The following is a 17,049-nucleotide window of genomic DNA, read 5'->3' as shown; positions in this document are numbered from 1 at the left end:
GGGGTCCCTCCTTGGCCGCCTTGCGGGGGCTGTCTCTGCCCAGCAGGAGAGAAGGGGGAGGCCTTGTCCTCTGCTCAGCCCAGGCGCCTCTCCCCAATGTATCCATAGATTGAGCTTGATGATCCGTGCTGATATTCATCCAGCTAATCACGCGAGTTATTTCTGCAATTTAGGCCTTCGAATAAGTGCACTTGGTTGCTGAATGTGTGATCAGCCACAGATTTCTCATTCTCTAAAACCCAGGGAGCGGCAACCCCAGCGTAGAAAGCCACGGGCACGAGGCAGAGATTTCCAAAGCGTGGAAATCAGCCCGCGCAGAGAGTCTGCCCCTGGACCTCCCATCAGGCTGCCGCTGGGCGAGCTGTGCCCCGGCGTTGCCCGTGGGGGGCTTATCTGAGAAGCCGCAGGAGGGTGGCAATCAATAGATAGAATGTAACTGCTCACATTCCTTTTGCTTAACCAGAGCTTTGGTTTGCCTCTGGAGGAGAAGATGCATCCGAGGGCCTCCAAAGGGAGGGTTAGGCCTGACACTGGGAAGCCAGCGTCCGACTCTCACTGCCTTGGCCTTGGCTGCAGCCTTGAACTATTTTTCCTCCTCCCCTGTTTTTTCTTTTGTTTTTATTTTGAAATATTTATTTATTTGGGGCTGGTGTTGTGGCGTAGTGGGTAAAGCTGCTGCCTACGACTCCCAGCATCCCAAATGGGTGCCAGTTTGAGACCTGGCTGCTCTACTTCCGACCCAGCTCCCTGCTAATGTGCCTGGAAAGCAGTGGAAGTTGGTCCAAGTGCTTGGGCACTGTACCCATGTGGGAGACCCAGAAGAAGCTCCTGGCTCCTGGCTTCTGCCTGGCTCAGCCCTGGAGCTTGTGGCCATTTGGGAAGTGAACCAGCAGATGGAAGATCTTTCTCTCTCACTCTCTCTGTCTCTTCCCTCTCTGTGTAATTCTTTCAAATAGATAAATAAACCTTAAAAAATAAGATTTATTTACTTGAAAGTCGGTGCTACAGAGAGAAAGAGAGGGTTCTTCATCCACCGCTTTACTCTGCAGATGGCCACAATGATTGGGGCTGGGCCAGGCTGAAGCCAGAAGCTTCTTCTGGGTCTCCCATGTGGGTGGCAGGGGCCCAAGTACTTGGGGCATCTTCCACTGCTTTTCCCAGGCCCTTAGCAGGGAGCTGGATGGGAAGTGGAGCAGCCGGGACATGAGCTGGTACCTATATAGGGTGCTGCATCACAGGCAGCATTTTACCCGCTACACCACAGTGCCAGGCTCCCTTGCATGTTCATAATTTTGTCGTGGGCATTGCCACCGGCTGAGTCCCTGGTTCAGTAAAGCAGTCACTGACTGCGCGGGACTTGTCACTCATTCGGTCTTTTGTTCATTCAAGGAGCCGCTGTTGAACTATGGAGTTCCAGGGACTGGAGTAGGCACTGGAGGTTTCAGAGGTAAACCGGACCTGGGCCCTGCCTTGCCCTGCCTGTGTCCTCTCGGGGAAGAGGGCAGCAAACGTCAGAATGCAGGAGCCTGGGCCGGGTGTGGGGTGCAATGTGACATCGCCCTTGGGATACCCCATCCCGTATCACAGGGCCAGGGTTCAAGCCCCACCCACTCTACTTCTGATCCCACTTCCTGCTAAGGCCCCTCCTGGAGGCAGCAGACGACGAACCAAGACCTGGGCCTCTGTGGGAGACCAGGATGGAGTTCCCGCTCCTGGCTTTGGCCTGGCCCAGCCCAAGCTGGAGCAGGCACCTGGGGAGTGAATCAGCAGATGTCTCTGCCTTTCAAATAAAATGAGAGTCAATGAATACAGTGCAGGTGTGGGAAGCAGTACTGGGATGAGAAGAGAGGAGGCTGGAGTCCCTGGCCTGTGGCTGCGTGGAGAAGCCGGGGGGGAGGCGCTCAGCTTCCACTTCCCGTCCAGTCAGGCACTAGCTGTTTGTTCCTGCCTCTGTGGGGCGTCAGGTGCCGCACGCTGGGCGCCCTGCACCAGCATTCTTCCTGTGTCCGCGGCCAGGGCCCTGTGGGCGGAGGAGCCGGCGGTGAGGCTGTGCAGAGGGCGGAAGCCGTCTTGGCCGGGCCCCAGGAGCACGGCTGCCTGATCGGGCCCTGGGCCAGCTGTCATCCTCCAGACAGACAGGATCATTGTCTTTGATCAAATCTTGTTTTACAAAACAAACCTGCTAGACTGATGGAAGTGACTCCTGCTCCTCTCAGGCCTCACAGAGAGGCTGGCCCGACGCTGCCCCAACCTCCCACAAATTTGTCATCACTTACGGGACTGGGACCCCAGGGAACCCTGATTTTAGAAAGTAGTTCTCTGGGGCTGGCCCTGTGGCATAGTGAGCTAAGCCTCCACCTGCAGTTCTAGCATCCCATAGGGGCACTGGTTCGAGTCCCGGCTGCTCCTCTTCCTATCCAGCTCTCTGCTGTGGCCTGGGAAAGCAGTAGAAGATGGCCCAAGTCCTTGGGCCCCTACACCAGCGTGGGAGACCTGGAGGAAGCTCCTGGCTCCTGGCTTCAGATTGGTTCAGCCCTGGCTGTTCCAGCCATTTGGGGAGTGAACCAGTGGATGGAAGACCTCTCTTTCTCTCTGCCTCTTCTCTGTGTCTCTGACTCTACCTCTCAAGTAAATAAAATCTTTAAAAAGAATTAAACAACAAAAAACAGAAAGTAGCTCCCTGCTGCTGCTATGGAGTTTGGAAGCCTGGGCATGAAATTTGTTTTGCCATTGTGATGCTGGGAAAATCCACTCACCTTCCTGGGTCTGTCTTCTCATCTGTAAAATGGGTATGGTGCAGGTCACTCGACTGTGGTAAGGATTGCATAAGGTGGCAGAAAAGCACCCAGCAGTGTGCAGATTCCTAGCGCTCTGCTCCCTGGCCTCACCTCACTTGTGGGAAGACGTGAGATATCATAGGAACAGCACTGGACTCAGTGTCAGGAAAGAGGCCTGTGTGTGCCCTCTCTGGCCTCAGTTTCCTCGTCTGTAAAATGGGAAGAACAGTTCCTAACTCTGGCAGCCTTGGAGGGCTGGGTTAGAAGGAGTAAGAAAGAAGGCTCCTGTGGAAGTGTCTAAAATAGAAAATTCTGGACTCTGATCCCCGCCCCTGGGCTGGCGGTGAGTCAGTCCCGAGGGACCGCCGTCCTGGCCATCGTCTGAGACTCCCTGGGAAACTTCTTACTCAGTCAACTCCAGCTGGGCCTCTGGTGCTTGCATTTTCCCGAGCCAGCCCTGGGGAATCCACAGAGCTGAGGCCGTCCCCTGGGGAATCCACAGAGCTGAGGCCGTCCCCTGGGGAATCCACAGAGCTGAGGCCGTCCCCTGGGCGCTGAGCCGGGGAAGGCAGGAAGGTGGCCCTGCCCCACCACACAGCCCCCTGACGAGGAGAGGTGCAGGCCGGGGAGAGGTCACCCGGCCCGAGCCCGGAAGGCAGGTGGGGATGGCATCCTCGCCACCCTGCCGCGTAGGCGGCATCTCCTGCTCCAGCTGGGGCACGCGGGGCCCTAGTGCAGCCCATGCAGCAGGCGCCCGGAGGCCAAGCTGGTCTAGAACACCCTCCTGGTGTTGGATTCGTAGCAGCAGCTCCAGGCCCTCCGTGCTGCATACAGTAGGTAATCAATAAATGTCTGCAGAAGCCGTGCTGGTCAGGCCAGCATCCCAGGGGCTTCTTGTCCACCCTCACTGTCCGGCTCCATCATTCACACTGTGTAGCCAGCCAAGGTGGAGCAGGGTGACGGAGCGAGGAGGGCTCCGTTGCTCCATATTCTTGCCGGGGCTTTTCAAGTCGTCTGACGTTCAGCCTTTGTGGAGCGAGGGTGCTCTGGATTCTTTGATGAACCCCCTGAGTTTGTTTCTTTCCCCATTCTGCACCTGCGTTCAGCCCCTCCCCAGGGGCGTGAGCCGGGCCTCTGGGGTGGGACTCTAACTGGGGGCGGATCCGCCTCACCGGGCCTCGGCTGCTGCATCTGTAAGACGGGGTTGGGGCCCCAGGTGCTGTAAGATTCCCTGTGTGGCTGTTCGTGGAAGGCCGGTGCAGGCGTTCAGCGGGGTCAGCCGTGGCTGGTTCTGTCCATTTGCTTTGCTGCCTGGCTGATGAATGGCAACACCAAAGGTTTAAGACGACTTTGTGAGAGAATTTGATAATAATAGCTAGCTCCTATTGACCACTGACTGTGTGCTCAATGCCTTGTATAGATTACTATTACGAATCCTATTGATTTCCATCATTTTTCACAGATGGGAAAAGGCCAGCGTGGTTTGCTTTTTGTGTTGGAACACGTAGCTGCAGTTTGTGGAAACCCAGCGGCTTTCTAAAGGGGGGGGTCTGACTGGGAAATGACGAGATGCCTTTGACCTTTTGTGGCTCCTCCATGACCTTCATGTCCCTGCGCCCGCCCTTTGTTCAGAACCTCGGAGCCGAGGACTCCGTGCAGGTGGGAAGCAGTGGGCTCCTGCCGGAAGCTCGGGGCTTGGTGTAGTTGGAAGGGCCCTCGGCGAGCGGTGCTGCCCTCAATGCCCGCACTGGCCGGTGTGGTGACGGGGACGGTCCCTCTGGGCCTGCGGGTCCCCAGCTGTTCAAAATGCTGAGCTCCGTTAGTGCCTGCTGTGTCACAAGCCACTCTGAAACTCAGTGGCTTGAACAAAAGCCATTCATGGTTTCTCCTGTCTGTGGGTCTCGCCGGGCTAATGCAGTGTATGTGGTCAGCTGGGGGCCGCCCAGTCCGGGGACCTCACTCGGATGGGGCTCAGCTCCTTATGTCCTCGGTGTGCTGTTTCTCGTGCAGAGACTTGGTCTGAAAGAGCAGGTGGATGTGGGTGTGGCCTCGGAAGACCCCTCATTTCTTACGGGGACAACTGCCGAGTCACGTGGCCAAAGCCATAGACATGGGATGATCGGGAACAACCTTGCAGTCAACCATGCTCAGATCCCGCCCGCCTGGCATGGCTCTGGAGTGAGACGGCTCTTGGAGCAGGCTGGGAGGAAGCAGCTGAGCTCCCGTCTGGGGACGCCAGTGCTAGACACACCTTCCTGGCTCGGGGATAAATGGGCCAGGTACCGAGTCGCTGTCGGCTCTCAACTCCGCTCCACTTGGTCAAAGAGGCAGCATGAATGGACGTGTTCTTACTGCATCACACATTCTGCATCTATTGAGCACCACTGTGTGCCAGTCCCAAGCTGAACCTGCAGGAGGGTGCCAGCCCTGCTTGGCCCTTTAGGGTACACAGACATGCACACCATCACAGTGTGGTTGCACAGATCCAAGGCCACGGAGAAGGCGTTCCCGGGGCCCGTGTTAACACAACCGCAGAGGCCGGCCGGCCTGCCTGCATTTCCAGCTTCCTCCAGCTCTGTGCTGGGGCAGATCCGCGGGCCTTTCCCCACAGCACATGGTGCATTGGGAAGCTCAGGGCCTGGCAGCCCCATTTAGGATCCGTGGCATTGGGGTTAGCCCCCTCCGGCCCCCTTCCCCCCAGCCCGGTCCTGGGCCACCAGGAAATGCACCAACAGAGTCGGGGGTCCCGAGCCAGCTGCGAGACTGACAGGGTCCCCTCCTGAACTGCCATTAGCTGCCGCGAAGCAAGGCCACGGTCACCCGTGCACCTGCAAGCAGCTGGTGCGGCAGAGGGAGTGACACCAACCTCGCATTTCCTCCGCCCCTCCTCAAATAGACGACCAGCTGGCATTTTCCTTAAATACCGCTCATTTGTAAAAGGGGGAACGTTGGTGGCATTCAAGTCGATCACGCTGTAAATGCGGAGCGGCAGAGGCCGTGTGAATGAGTCCCTCAGTAGAGTCCTTCGGAGCGAGGAAGTGACAAGGGGACGTGCTCACTCCTCCTGCTGCTGGGGCGCACACCTAGGACCGCGGCCGTGTGTCTGCAGCGAGCACTCGGTTCCCAGGGCAAGGGGTCTTCAATGAACAAGATCAGGTGTCGGGTGGTCGGGGGCGAGGCCGGCCCGAGGCCCAGACTAACAGGAACGTCTTTCCCTTCGAAAGTTAAAAAGTGCACAACACGTGTATCCCATTACAGTTCCTTCTTGATTTGATAATTAGGGAAAAGCTTTGTTTAAAAGTAGAACCGTTCTGGCTGCGGTCCATGCCCAGGCCTTTTTTGCACTAAGGCCTCTGAGACTCATGGAAACATTTCCGTAGCGATCCTGGTCAAAATGCACGCTCCAGCATTGATTTTTTGTAGCTGAAGTGCAGTATGTGTTTTGCATGAGCTTCTGAAAGCTTAGATAAATGAGGTGGCTCAGAAAGCAGATAAAAAAATATGGGAGGAAATTATACCGATCCAAAAGAAGATAAATGTCCACTAATTCTCAGATTAACATTTTAGACTCCTGTGTTTTCAGAGGGGGATTTTGCAGTGCTGATAACGTGAGGTTGGTTTACAGCGTCACATACCAGGTGGAATCAATGAGGCCTTGTTTGAGTTCTCGGAGCCGGCTCTGCTCACAGGGGAGCGGAGGTAACGCCCGACCCGGCGGAGCCCTGGCCCCTGCCTGGTGCGGGAGCTGGCGCCGCACCTCACGTGAGGTATTACAAGGGTGATGTTGCCCTTCAAGGTTAACTGTGTCCATCTTTCTGGGTGGTCAGAGTACTGAAGACCCAAAAGGAATTTTCAGGAGGTGGGGAATGGCTGCCCGTGGACATAGAAGCCCACAGGTCATTTGTTCTGGCCCTAAGCATCCACAGGTAGCACTCAGGGTTGAATACATGTACAGGAGGCTAATGTTGTTAAGTTGATGATTTTGTATGGCTGGTGAATGATGTCATACAGATCCAAATGGCCCTCAGCAGGAAAAAGTTCCTCCTGTAAGATCATCTGATTGGAAGTCACTAGGATTAGCCTTCAGGCACGGCTTGATCCAGGGCTCAAATGAAGAGCCAGACCCAGTTTCTGTGTCCCTGGGTCGGCTTCATTCTCAGATCGCTGCTTCCTCCAGGTTAGCGACTTCAGCCTCCGTCTACCCAATCTGTCTGGTTCAGAGGCGCTAGAGCCACTTTCTTGGTTATTTCAGTCTAAGTCCCAAGGTTAGGAATCCTGCTGGGTTTTCACTGGGCCTTGGCTCTGTACCTAACTCGCCGTGGGTGCCGAGGGATGAAAGGGGTGGACTGGGCGGAGCACAGACCTCGCGTTCGTCCCCGTGGCTGGGGGTGCGCACAGCCCTCCCCCAAGCAGAACGCAGCACTGGAGTTGAGGATGAGGGGAGGGGCCCCGGGAGGCCACGCGGGGACCTGCACACCGGCCACCTGGGAGGACGGGGGGAGGCTGGGCGGCGAAGCCCCTGACCCGCTGCGTCGGCCTTTCCTTCCCTCCTCCTGGGGATACCTGAGCACTCAGCGGGGCCGGGCGAGGCTCGCTGCGGGGAGCAGGAGGGTCGGGCCCTGCCTTCGGGAAGCATCGTGTCCGTCCTGTGCTGGCGCTTCAACAGGCCCTGGTCTTCGGCCACCCGGATGATTTTTCTGAGCACCTGCTGTGTGCCAAACCCTGGAAACAGAAGGGGGGAGACCCTCGCCTCGAGCAGTGTAGGGCGGAGCACCGACGGTGCTGTCCAGAGCGCCCAGCGCACCGGGGACCTCAGCACCGCGCCTTTCTCTGCCTTTCTTCGATACGTGAGAGTTGGGTTCTGCTGGAATTCATGGAAAACTCCAAGCAGCAGGCGCTTAAACAACGTAAGTTTATTTCTCTCACACTTACAAGTCCAGGGAGTCTGTCCAGGCCTGGAGCAGCGATTTGCCGTCATCATCCATTCATGCTCAGTAGTGGCTTCTCCCTTGTGGTCCAAGATGGCTGCCATGGCTCCAGCCATCATGACCGTCTGCTAGCCAGCAGGAAGGGAAAAGAAGAGAAGACAGTGTCGCTTTTCTTAGCCTGTTTTCTGGAGGCTGCACACGCTGCTTCAGCTGGCATACTGCTGTGGGACTTTGCTCATGTGCCTATGCCCAGGATACATGGTCTTTATTCTTGGAGCCTTGTTCTCAGCTACAGTTGTAGCTTGTTTCTTTCCTTCTTCTTCGTTATTTTATTTGAAAGGCAGAGTTGCAGGGGTTGAGGCAGGGGGACAGATCTTTGATCCACTGGTTCTCTCCCCAAGTGGCCGCAGTAGCCCAGGCTGAATCCGGGAGCCAGGAACTCCATCCAGGTCTCCCATGTGGGTGACAGGTGTCCAAGCACTCAGGCCGTCTTCTGCTGCTTTCCCAGGTGCAGTAGCAGGGAGCTGGATTGCAAGCCGAGCGGCTGGGACCTGAACTGGCACTCACATGAGGTGCTGGCCACTGTGCCGCAATGCCAGCCCCGTAGCTTACCTCTATAGAAGTCAAAGATAATTGATGTTAGGCTCAACCAGGAGATTTGGACACACTCAGGTTTGCTCTGACTGGCCCCTGCCCTTTCTACTGCATGTCTCTCAAATTCAGTTTTTTAAAAGGTTTGTTTTGTTTTTATTTGAGAGGCAGAGTTACACAGAAGAGGAAGAGACAGAGAGAAAGAGAGATCTTTCTTCCTTTGGTTGATTCCCTAAATGGCCACAACAGCCAAAGCTGGGCCAGACTGAAGCCAGGAGCCAGGAACTTCTTCTGAGTCTCCCATGTGGGTGCAGGAGCCCAAGCACCTGGGCCATCTTCCCACTGTTTTCCCGGGCGCATTAGCAGGGAGTTGGATCAGAAGTGGAGCAGCCAGGACTTGAACCAGCGCTCCCATATGGGGTGGCAGCATCACAGGCGGCAGCTTTATCTTCTGCACCACAATGCTGGCCCTCAAATTCCTTTTTTTTTTTTTAAGATTTATTCATTTATTTGAAAGCGTTACGCAGGGAGAGAAGGAGAGGCAGAGAGAGAGAGAGCTTCCATCCGCTGGTTCACTCCCCAGATGGCTGAGATGGCCAGAGTTGAGCCAATCTGAAGCCAGGAGCCAGGAGCTTCCTCCAGGTCTCCCACGCTGGTGCAGGGGCCCAAGGACTTGGGTCATCTTCCACTGCTTTCCCAGGCCACAGCAGAGAGCTGGATCAGAAGTGGAGCAGCCGGATCTTGAACTGGTACCCATATGGGATGCTGGCGCCACAGGCGGTGGCTTTACCAGCTACATGAGAGTACTGCGTCCTCAAATTCATTTTTAAAGACCAAGCTTTTGGAGCTGACACACCGGCATCCCTTATGGGTGCCAGTTCGAGTCCTGCCTGCTCCACTTCCAATCCAGCTCCCTGCTAATGCCCTGGGAAAATAGTGAAAGATGGTCCAAAATGCTTGGGCATCTGCACCCACATGGGAGACACTGAAGAAGCTCCTGGCTCCTGGCTTCGGATTGGCCCAGCTCTGGCCATTGTGGACATTTTAGAGTGAACCTGCAGATGGAAGACCTCTCTCTGTCTCTCCCTCTCTCTGTAACTTTTCCTCTCAAATAAATAAATATTTAATAAAAAAAGAAAAATACCAAGCTTTTAAACTGCCTCCTCCCTAAAGTCTCCTTAGTTTTAATCCCAGTTGGAATCAATAGCTCTATCCACTTATTTTTTTAAAACTTTCAGTTATATTGAGGTGTAATTGAATGCAATAAACTGTACCCATTTTAAGTGTGCAGCTCAAGAGCATTCTGGGAAAAGCCTTTCGCCACCATCGGCATCGAGATAGGGAGCACGTTTTGCCTCTGAGAGTCTCCTGCCCTTACGAGTCATCTCACAACTTCCAGCCTGGATGATCACTGCACTTTCTGTCACTCTGGATTGGCTTGAACCTCGGAGGGGCCTGGAATCCTGCAGCGGGGCGTCCCCCCGGGCGTCGTGGCTCCAGGTCATGCGTGTTGTCGGATGGTTCAGTATTTGCTCCGTCTCCTGGCCGAGTGGGATTCCATTGCAGGGATGGACCACGATTGGCTTTTCCCGTGGGCCAGGTGCTGGGCTTGGGGGTGGTTTCTGATTTGGGGCTATTGGAAGTGAACATTGGTGGGCGGGGTTTGGTGAGAGTGTGTGTCCCGAGTGGCACCGTTGGGTCCTGTGGTTGGCAGGTGTGTGACTGTCAGAAGCTGGCACCGTGCTGTTGGGGGTGCACGTGCCATTCCCTGTTCCATGCTCCACATTCTCGCCGGCACCTGGGTAAGCAGACTTGCTTTTTCACAGCTGTTCTGGTCTCCCTCTAGTTTTATTCCCACACACAGACATCCCATCCCCCATTCCTGCCAGCACAGTCAACACAATAGTGACCCTCCAGTGCTGGACGACGTGACAGCTGTGTGCCCGCGCTGCCTCCTGACCGACCCCTCCTCGGTTTTCTCTGGAGCGACTCCTTGTCTTGGGCGCTGCTGAGCTTGCACTCCCCCCTGCTGTGTAGCTGACCCCTCCATGAGTTCAAATCGTTGGGCACTACTCAACTTCTTCCTCTTGAAGAAGTCTCTCCTGGGGGGCCGGCTTTGTGCACCAGGTAAAGCCACCGCCTGTGACACCAGCGGTCTCACATGGACACAGGTTGGCGTCCTGGCTGCTCCACTTCCGATCCAGCTCCCTGCTGATGCGTTTGGGAAGGCAGCGGAAGATGGCCCAAGTGTTTGGGCCGCTGCCATCTACGTGGGAGACTCAAAGCTCCTGGCTCCTGGCTTCTGGCCGTTGCAGCCATCTAGGGAGTGAACCAGAGGATGGAAGACCTCTCTGTGTCTCCCTCTCTCCGTAACTCCGCCTTTGAAGATAAATTAATTAATCTTGAAGGAGAAGGAGTCTCTTGGCGGTGCCGTCCGTCTCGTCCCCTCTGGAGACGGTGACGCCAAGGGCTGCTGCACGCCTCCTGTCTCTGGGGATCTTTTTACTTCTTTTTAAAGTCGTTTTGTGGATGCGCAGTTTATGCCTCGTGAAAGTTACCCGCCGTGGTGTGCTGAGCTGTCTCTCCCGACAGAGTTGCGTAAGCGGCGTCACGGTCTAATTATGGAACATCTTCACCTCAAAAGAAAAACTCGCTGCCGTGTCTTGTCACTTCCCATTCTGGCTGCCAGCGCTAAGCAACCACTGAGCTGTTCCCTCCGGCTGTACGTTGGCCTTTGTCAGACGCGGCCTAGAAATGCAGCCCTCCAAGCTGTGGTCTTTTGTGCCTGGCTGGCTTCTTTCACTGAGCGTGGTTTTGCCAAGGTTCGACAATGCCCTCACGTCATTTCTTTCTGCTACTGAGCAGGGTTTCGTAGCGGATCCACCACGTTTGGTTTATCCTTTGGCAGGGGGGTGGGGGGGTGGACGTCTGTGCTGTCTCTATTCTGCCTACGGTAATGCTGCTAGGAACAGTGTTGGCCAACTTTGATGTGAGTGTGTGTGTTTGTTTCTCTTGGCCACGGAGGCCAAGGTCATGTAACGGTTATGACAATTGCTGGTCGTGCTGGACTGTTTTTGAGGAACTGCCCAATTGGGTTCTTTTAAAGGTATTTTTATTTGAACATCAGAGTTATAGAGAAAGAGGAAGAGACAGAGATCTTCCATCTTCTGGTTCATTCCCCAAACGGCTGAAATGGCCAGGGCTGGGCCAGGCAGAAGCCAGGAGCCAGGAGCTGCATTTGGATCTTTCACATTGCGGGCAGAGGCCCAAGCCCTTGAGCCATCATCCTCTGCTTCCTGGGAACATCAGCAGGAAGTTGGGTTGGAAGTGGAGCAGCCAGGACTCAAACCAGTGCTCTGATATGGGATGCCAGCATCAGAAGTGGTGGCCTCAGGGCCGGCGCTGTGGCGCAGCAGGTTAACGCCCTGGTCTAAAGCGTCGGCATCCCATATGGGCACCAGTTCAAGACCCAGCTGCTCCACTTCCGATCCAGCTCTATGCTATGGCCTGGGAAAGCAGTAGAAGATGGCCCCCAAGTCCTGGCTTCGGATCGTCGCAGCTCCAGCCGTTGCAGCCTATTGGGGAGTGAACCAGCGGATGGAAGACCTCTCTCTCTCTCCCCCTCCCTCCCTCCCTCCCTCTCTGTAACTCTTTCAAATAAATAAATAAATCTTAAAAAAAAAAAAGTGGTGGCCTAGCTTATTGGAGCTTTGCAGTTTTTTAAATGGGGACTGTGCATCTTCTACCTCTGTTCTTTCCTAAGACTATTTGACTGCTGTGGGTTCCTTGCATTTTGGGGTCAGCTTTCAGCTTCTGCAGGGCCACCGCCTGGTTTCGGTAGGGATCACGTTGCAACTGTGGGTCAGTCTGGGGAGCCTGGCCGTCGTGACCATGCAGAATGTCTCTCCCTCGAGTTAGGCCTTCCTTAGTTCATCTCAACAGTGTTTTCTAGTTGTCAGCAGACAAGGCTTACAACAACTGTAAGAAGTGTATACTTAAATATGTTCTTTTCAGATCTATTGTAAACGGAATTGTTGTCTTTCATTTTCGGACTGTTCACTGATGAAAGATAAGAATCCGATCTGTGAGCCCTAAGAATGCCTTAGTAGATGCCTTCAGACTCTGTTCACAAGACAGGTCCAGTGCAGACGCGCGGCCTCAGCCTGTCTTCCTGGCGTGGATGGCTTCTGTCTCTCTCCCTTGCCTGATGCAGCTCAGTGCTAAATACAGAAGGACAGCCTCTGCCCTGGTCCTAGGGGGAAGCTGGCCGCCGTTCCTATTGGGTGTGACGTCAGGGGGCTGGCACCGGGGCATAGCGGGTAAAGCCGCGGCGTGCAGTGCCGGCATCCCATATGGGCGTGGGTTCGAGTCCCAGCTGCTCCCAGTGTCATGCATAGTGGATGACACCGCTGCCTGTGATGCCAGCATTCCATCAGGGCGCAGGTTAGAGTCCCGCTGCTCCAATTCCAATCCAGCTCCCTGCTTAGGCACCTGGGAAAGCAGTGGAAGATGGCCCAAGTGCTTGGGCCTCTGCTCCCACGTGGAAGACCAGGATTAATCTCTTGACTCCTGGCTTTGACCTGTTGCAGCCTTCTGGGGAGTGAGCCAGGAGATGGAAGATTCTCTCTCTCTCTCTAATTGGACTTTCAAATGAATAAATAGGCCGGCGCCGCGGCTCACTAGGCTAATCCTCCGCCTAGCGGCGCCGGCACACCGGGTTCTAGTCCCGGTCGGGGCGCCGGATTCTGTCCCGGTTGCCCCTCTTCCAGGCCAGCCCTCTGCTGTGGCCCGGGAGTGCAGTGGAGGATGGCCCAGGTGCTTGGGCCCTGCACCCCATGGGAGACCAGGAAAAGCACCTGGCTCCTGGCTCTTGCCATCGGATCAGCGCGGTGCGCCGGCCGCAGCGCACCGGCCGTGGCGGCCATTGGAGGGTGAATCAACGGCAAAGGAAGACCTTTCTCTCTGTCTCTCTCTCTCACTGTCCACTCTGCCTGTCAAAAAACAAAAAACAAAAAACAAAAATCAAATGAATAAATATTTTTTTGATAAAGAAAAGCAGTAGGACCCCTAGATCTGCTGCCAAGAAAACACCCCCCCCCCCATTTCATCCAAAAACTGAGACACAGAAAGGAGTGGGACAGTGGGACAGTGGCCCCTCGGGCTAAGTGAAGGTGTCCGGCCTGTCCCATGGGATCCCCAAGCCCTCTCGCTCACCCAGCTCTCAGAGAGCTACAACAGGGGCCCTCTCCCTGGGCAGTGGACTGGCAGTGCCCCCCACACAGGGTCAAGCCCGCCCCAGAGGAGCTACCTGTGAGGCCTCAGTGCACGTGGCCCACTCCCACACTGGAGCCCCCACCACCTTGTTTCCTGCCCCACAGGCTGTCCACTGCTCAGGGAGACCACGCAGCCAACAGCACTGCTCCACTGGAACGTGGCAAAGGGGCGAGACAGCAAGTGGAACAGGCAGGTGCTTTTCCCAGCCCACGCTCCCGTCCCGCGTTCTGTCATTGGCTGAAGTCGGCCACGTGGCCAAGCCCAGGGCAGGAGGACAGATACCAGGTGTGCGTGCAGCAAAGGGTGAGGAATCAGGGCCGCAGCGACAGCCTCTCCGCTCTGGGTGTGTGGCCGGCCCTGGAGCAGGGACACCCGCCGTGCTCAGAGCTGCTTCTGCTAACCCAGAGCCTTCTCCCTAAGCAGGCGGGCTGGGTCCACCCCCTGCTGTGCTCTCAGCTGAAGGACTCGCTCCTTAGCCAACGGCTCGGAGGAAGTGCCGCCCGTCTCTGAGGCCGTCAGACGTGATCTCCCTCTGATAGGACAGAGCCGTGCGTTCCCCGGGCCCAGCCGGGACTGTGGTTCAGAGGCGGCCGATCTAATCTGCTTAATTATTTGATTCAATCAAAGTTGGCTTAATTATTTTCCTGCTTCTCACCCCTTTTGAATCCATTCTGGAAACTGATTATGTCTTTAACACCAGCCCAGAGATAAGCATTTCAATTGGGAAATGTAATTAGCCAAGGAAAATGAACTTGGGACTGCCTTTTGTCAGAGGACCATTAAAACCCAGTTCTGGTCCATACAGATGTGGTGTGGACAGAGGATGAGGTTTGCTCCTCTTGTGACCCGGGCAGAGGGCCCAGCAGGGAGTGGGGAAGTGGGCATCTTGGGATCGTTCATTTTTTAAGAAAAAAATTTACTTAGTTATTTGAAAGGCAGAGTTTCAGAGAGAGAGAGAGAGAGAGACATCTTCCATCCTCTGGTTCACTTCCCAATTGGTGGCAATGGCCAGGGCTGGGTCAGGCCAAAGCCAGGAGCCAGGGGCTTCATCTGGGTCTCCCACGTGGGTGGCAGCAGTCCAGGGACTTGGGCCATCTTCTGCTGCTTTCCCAGGCACGTTAGCAGGGAGCTGGATGGGAAGTGGAGCAGCCAGGACTCCTGGCACGCATCTGGGATGCCGACGCTACAGGTGGCAGCTTTACCTGCTACACCACAGCAATGGCCCTGGGATCATTCCCTTCTAGGCCAGATCTGGATGCTATAGAGAGGCAGAGGGAAGTCGGCCGTGTCCTTGGCCACCAGAGGGTCCTTGTCCTGGAGGGAAGCCCTAAAGCACTCTGGGGACACAGAGAAAGGAGCCACTGACTCCACCTCTGGGAGCTTGACAGATCAGGGGACCCTGAGCGGTGCTTCCCAGGCAGACAGGAGCAGACGGGCAGAGGACACTCTGTGCAGGGGCGTGGTTGTGTGAGCACAGCGGACAGGGACCGCAGGGGCTCACGGGGCCTCCTGGACGAGGCATGCAGTGAGTCCTGGCGTCACCCCACCTCACTCTCCCGTCCCCCTCTCCCCCTCCAATCTCCCCTCCACCACACTTTGACCTCTAGGCAGAGTTATTAGAGGTTCTCCTAACACCTTGTTTGAGTGGAAGTTTAAGGTATATGACTTTTTTTCAAGATTTATTTATCTATTTATTTGGAAGAGTTACAGAGAGAGATCTACCTGCTGGTTCACTCCCCAAGTGGCTGCAATGGCTAGGGCTGAAGCCAGGAGCTTCATCCAGGTCCCCAACGTGGGTGCAGGGGCCCAAGCCCTTGGGCCATCTTCCGCTGCTCTCCCAGGCACATCAGCAGGGAGCTGGATGGGAAGTGGAGCAGCCAGCATATGAACAGGTGCCCATGTGGGATGCCAGCTTTGCCCACTCTGCTACAGCACTGGCCCAGAGCTGTGTGACTATTAAGGGAGACGCTGGCCCATCTGGAAGCTGGAGATGGACTCGGGGAGGCAGAGGAAGGAGGGTAGTCAGGCAGAAGGCACAGCCCTGGCGGCTCCGCTCTGTGGCAGATTAAACGCAGCGTGACTGTGGCATGAAATTGAAGGTGGGCGGCGAGCCGCCGGCTGGGCTGGGGCTGGATCTCAAAGGGCCTTTCAGGGCGCTCTGTGGCCTCGGCCCCCAGATGGGGGGCTGCCTCTGAACACTGCTGCATTGTTGGCCGATGCCCCAGCCCCTCTCCTGCAGGTCTTTGCTTTCTCAAAAGCTCTAAGAGCTCAGCACAGCGCTCTCTGGTTTGCTTGGATCTCTGCCTGAGACCCGAGACCGTCTGGAACGCGGTGGGGTGGAGAGGTTACCTGGCCAGGTGGCTCTTGCACCTGAGATGGGAAGGGCCCCTCCTCCAGGGCAAGGGGGCGGTGGAGCCACCACACCTGCACCCGCCTGGTTCCTAGTCACCTAACCCTTAGCTGCGCTCACAAGGAAGAGTTTCACCAAGGACCTGAGCTAACAGAAGCTGGCAGGCCCTGCCCCACTCTGAGACGCATGCGCATGGTCCAGCAGACCCCGCCCATCTCAGCCGTGTACCCATGGTCTCTGTGCAGTCTTCTCAAGCCTTCTGCTTGTAGCATAGATTTTGTTTTTTAAAGAGAATATTTTTTGAAGATTTATTTGTTTATTCAAAAGGAAAAGTGATAGAGAGGGAGACAGAGACAGGTATCTCTGCCATCCACTGGTTCACTCCCCAAATGACCACAACCACCAGGGCTGAGCCAAGAACTAGAGGCTCCATCCTGGTCTCCCACGTGGGTGCAGGGACCCAAGCACCTGGGCCGTCTTCCACTGCCTTCCCAGGCTGTTAGCAGGGAGCTGGATCGGAAGCGGTGCATCTGGGTCTCTCGCTGGCGCTCAGATACAGATGTAGGCGTTGCGAGCAGCAGCTAACCCCGCTGTGCCACACACCAGCCCCTCGGTGGGATCTTCATGCCTCTTGCTCTGCCTTCCCTGGGTGGAAGCCATCTTGCCTGTGAAGTGACTGGTGCAGGGACAGAGCACTAACCCTGTGGGCAGTCAGGCCAGAATTTCTGCTTATTTGCTGTCACTTAATCTTTCTGAGCCTCAGCTTTGTTTTCAGGAAATGGAGAGAACATAGCCACTTATGCTGTAGAGCTGTTAGGATTAAGAATAAAATTCTCGGGTGCTGTGGCGCAGCTGGTAAAGCCGCCGCCTGCAGTGCCTGTATCCCATATGGGCACTGGTTCCTGTCCCGGCTGCTCCTCTTCCTATCCAGCTCTCTGCTGTGGCCTGGGAAAGCAGTGGAAGATGGCCCAAGTGCTTGGGCCCCTGCACCCGCGTGGGAGACCCAGAAGAAGCTCCTGGCTCCTGGTTTCGGATTGGCGCAGCTCTGACCATTGTGGCCATTTGGGGAGTGACCCAATGCATGGAAGACCTCTCTCTCTGTCTCTGCCTCTCTATAAAAGATTTCAAA

At 55.7% G+C, this 17,049-nt stretch overlaps 1 protein-coding gene across 2 annotated transcripts in view; it reads left to right on the top strand.

The window, feature by feature from the left end:
* The window catches only part of MAN1C1 (mannosidase alpha class 1C member 1), a 140,767-nt gene that overhangs the window by 78,096 nt on the left and 45,622 nt on the right, over positions 1–17,049 (top strand). The gene's annotated exons all lie outside the window — the stretch shown is intronic.

This window comes from Oryctolagus cuniculus, chromosome 7 (assembly GCF_051225735.1).
Source record: "Oryctolagus cuniculus isolate XC-2025 breed Fujian yellow rabbit chromosome 7, ASM5122573v1, whole genome shotgun sequence".
NCBI classification, from domain to species: domain Eukaryota; kingdom Metazoa; phylum Chordata; class Mammalia; order Lagomorpha; family Leporidae; genus Oryctolagus; species Oryctolagus cuniculus.
The sequence above is the reverse complement of the archived record's forward strand: the minus strand, read 5'-3'. Positions and strand labels throughout refer to the sequence as shown.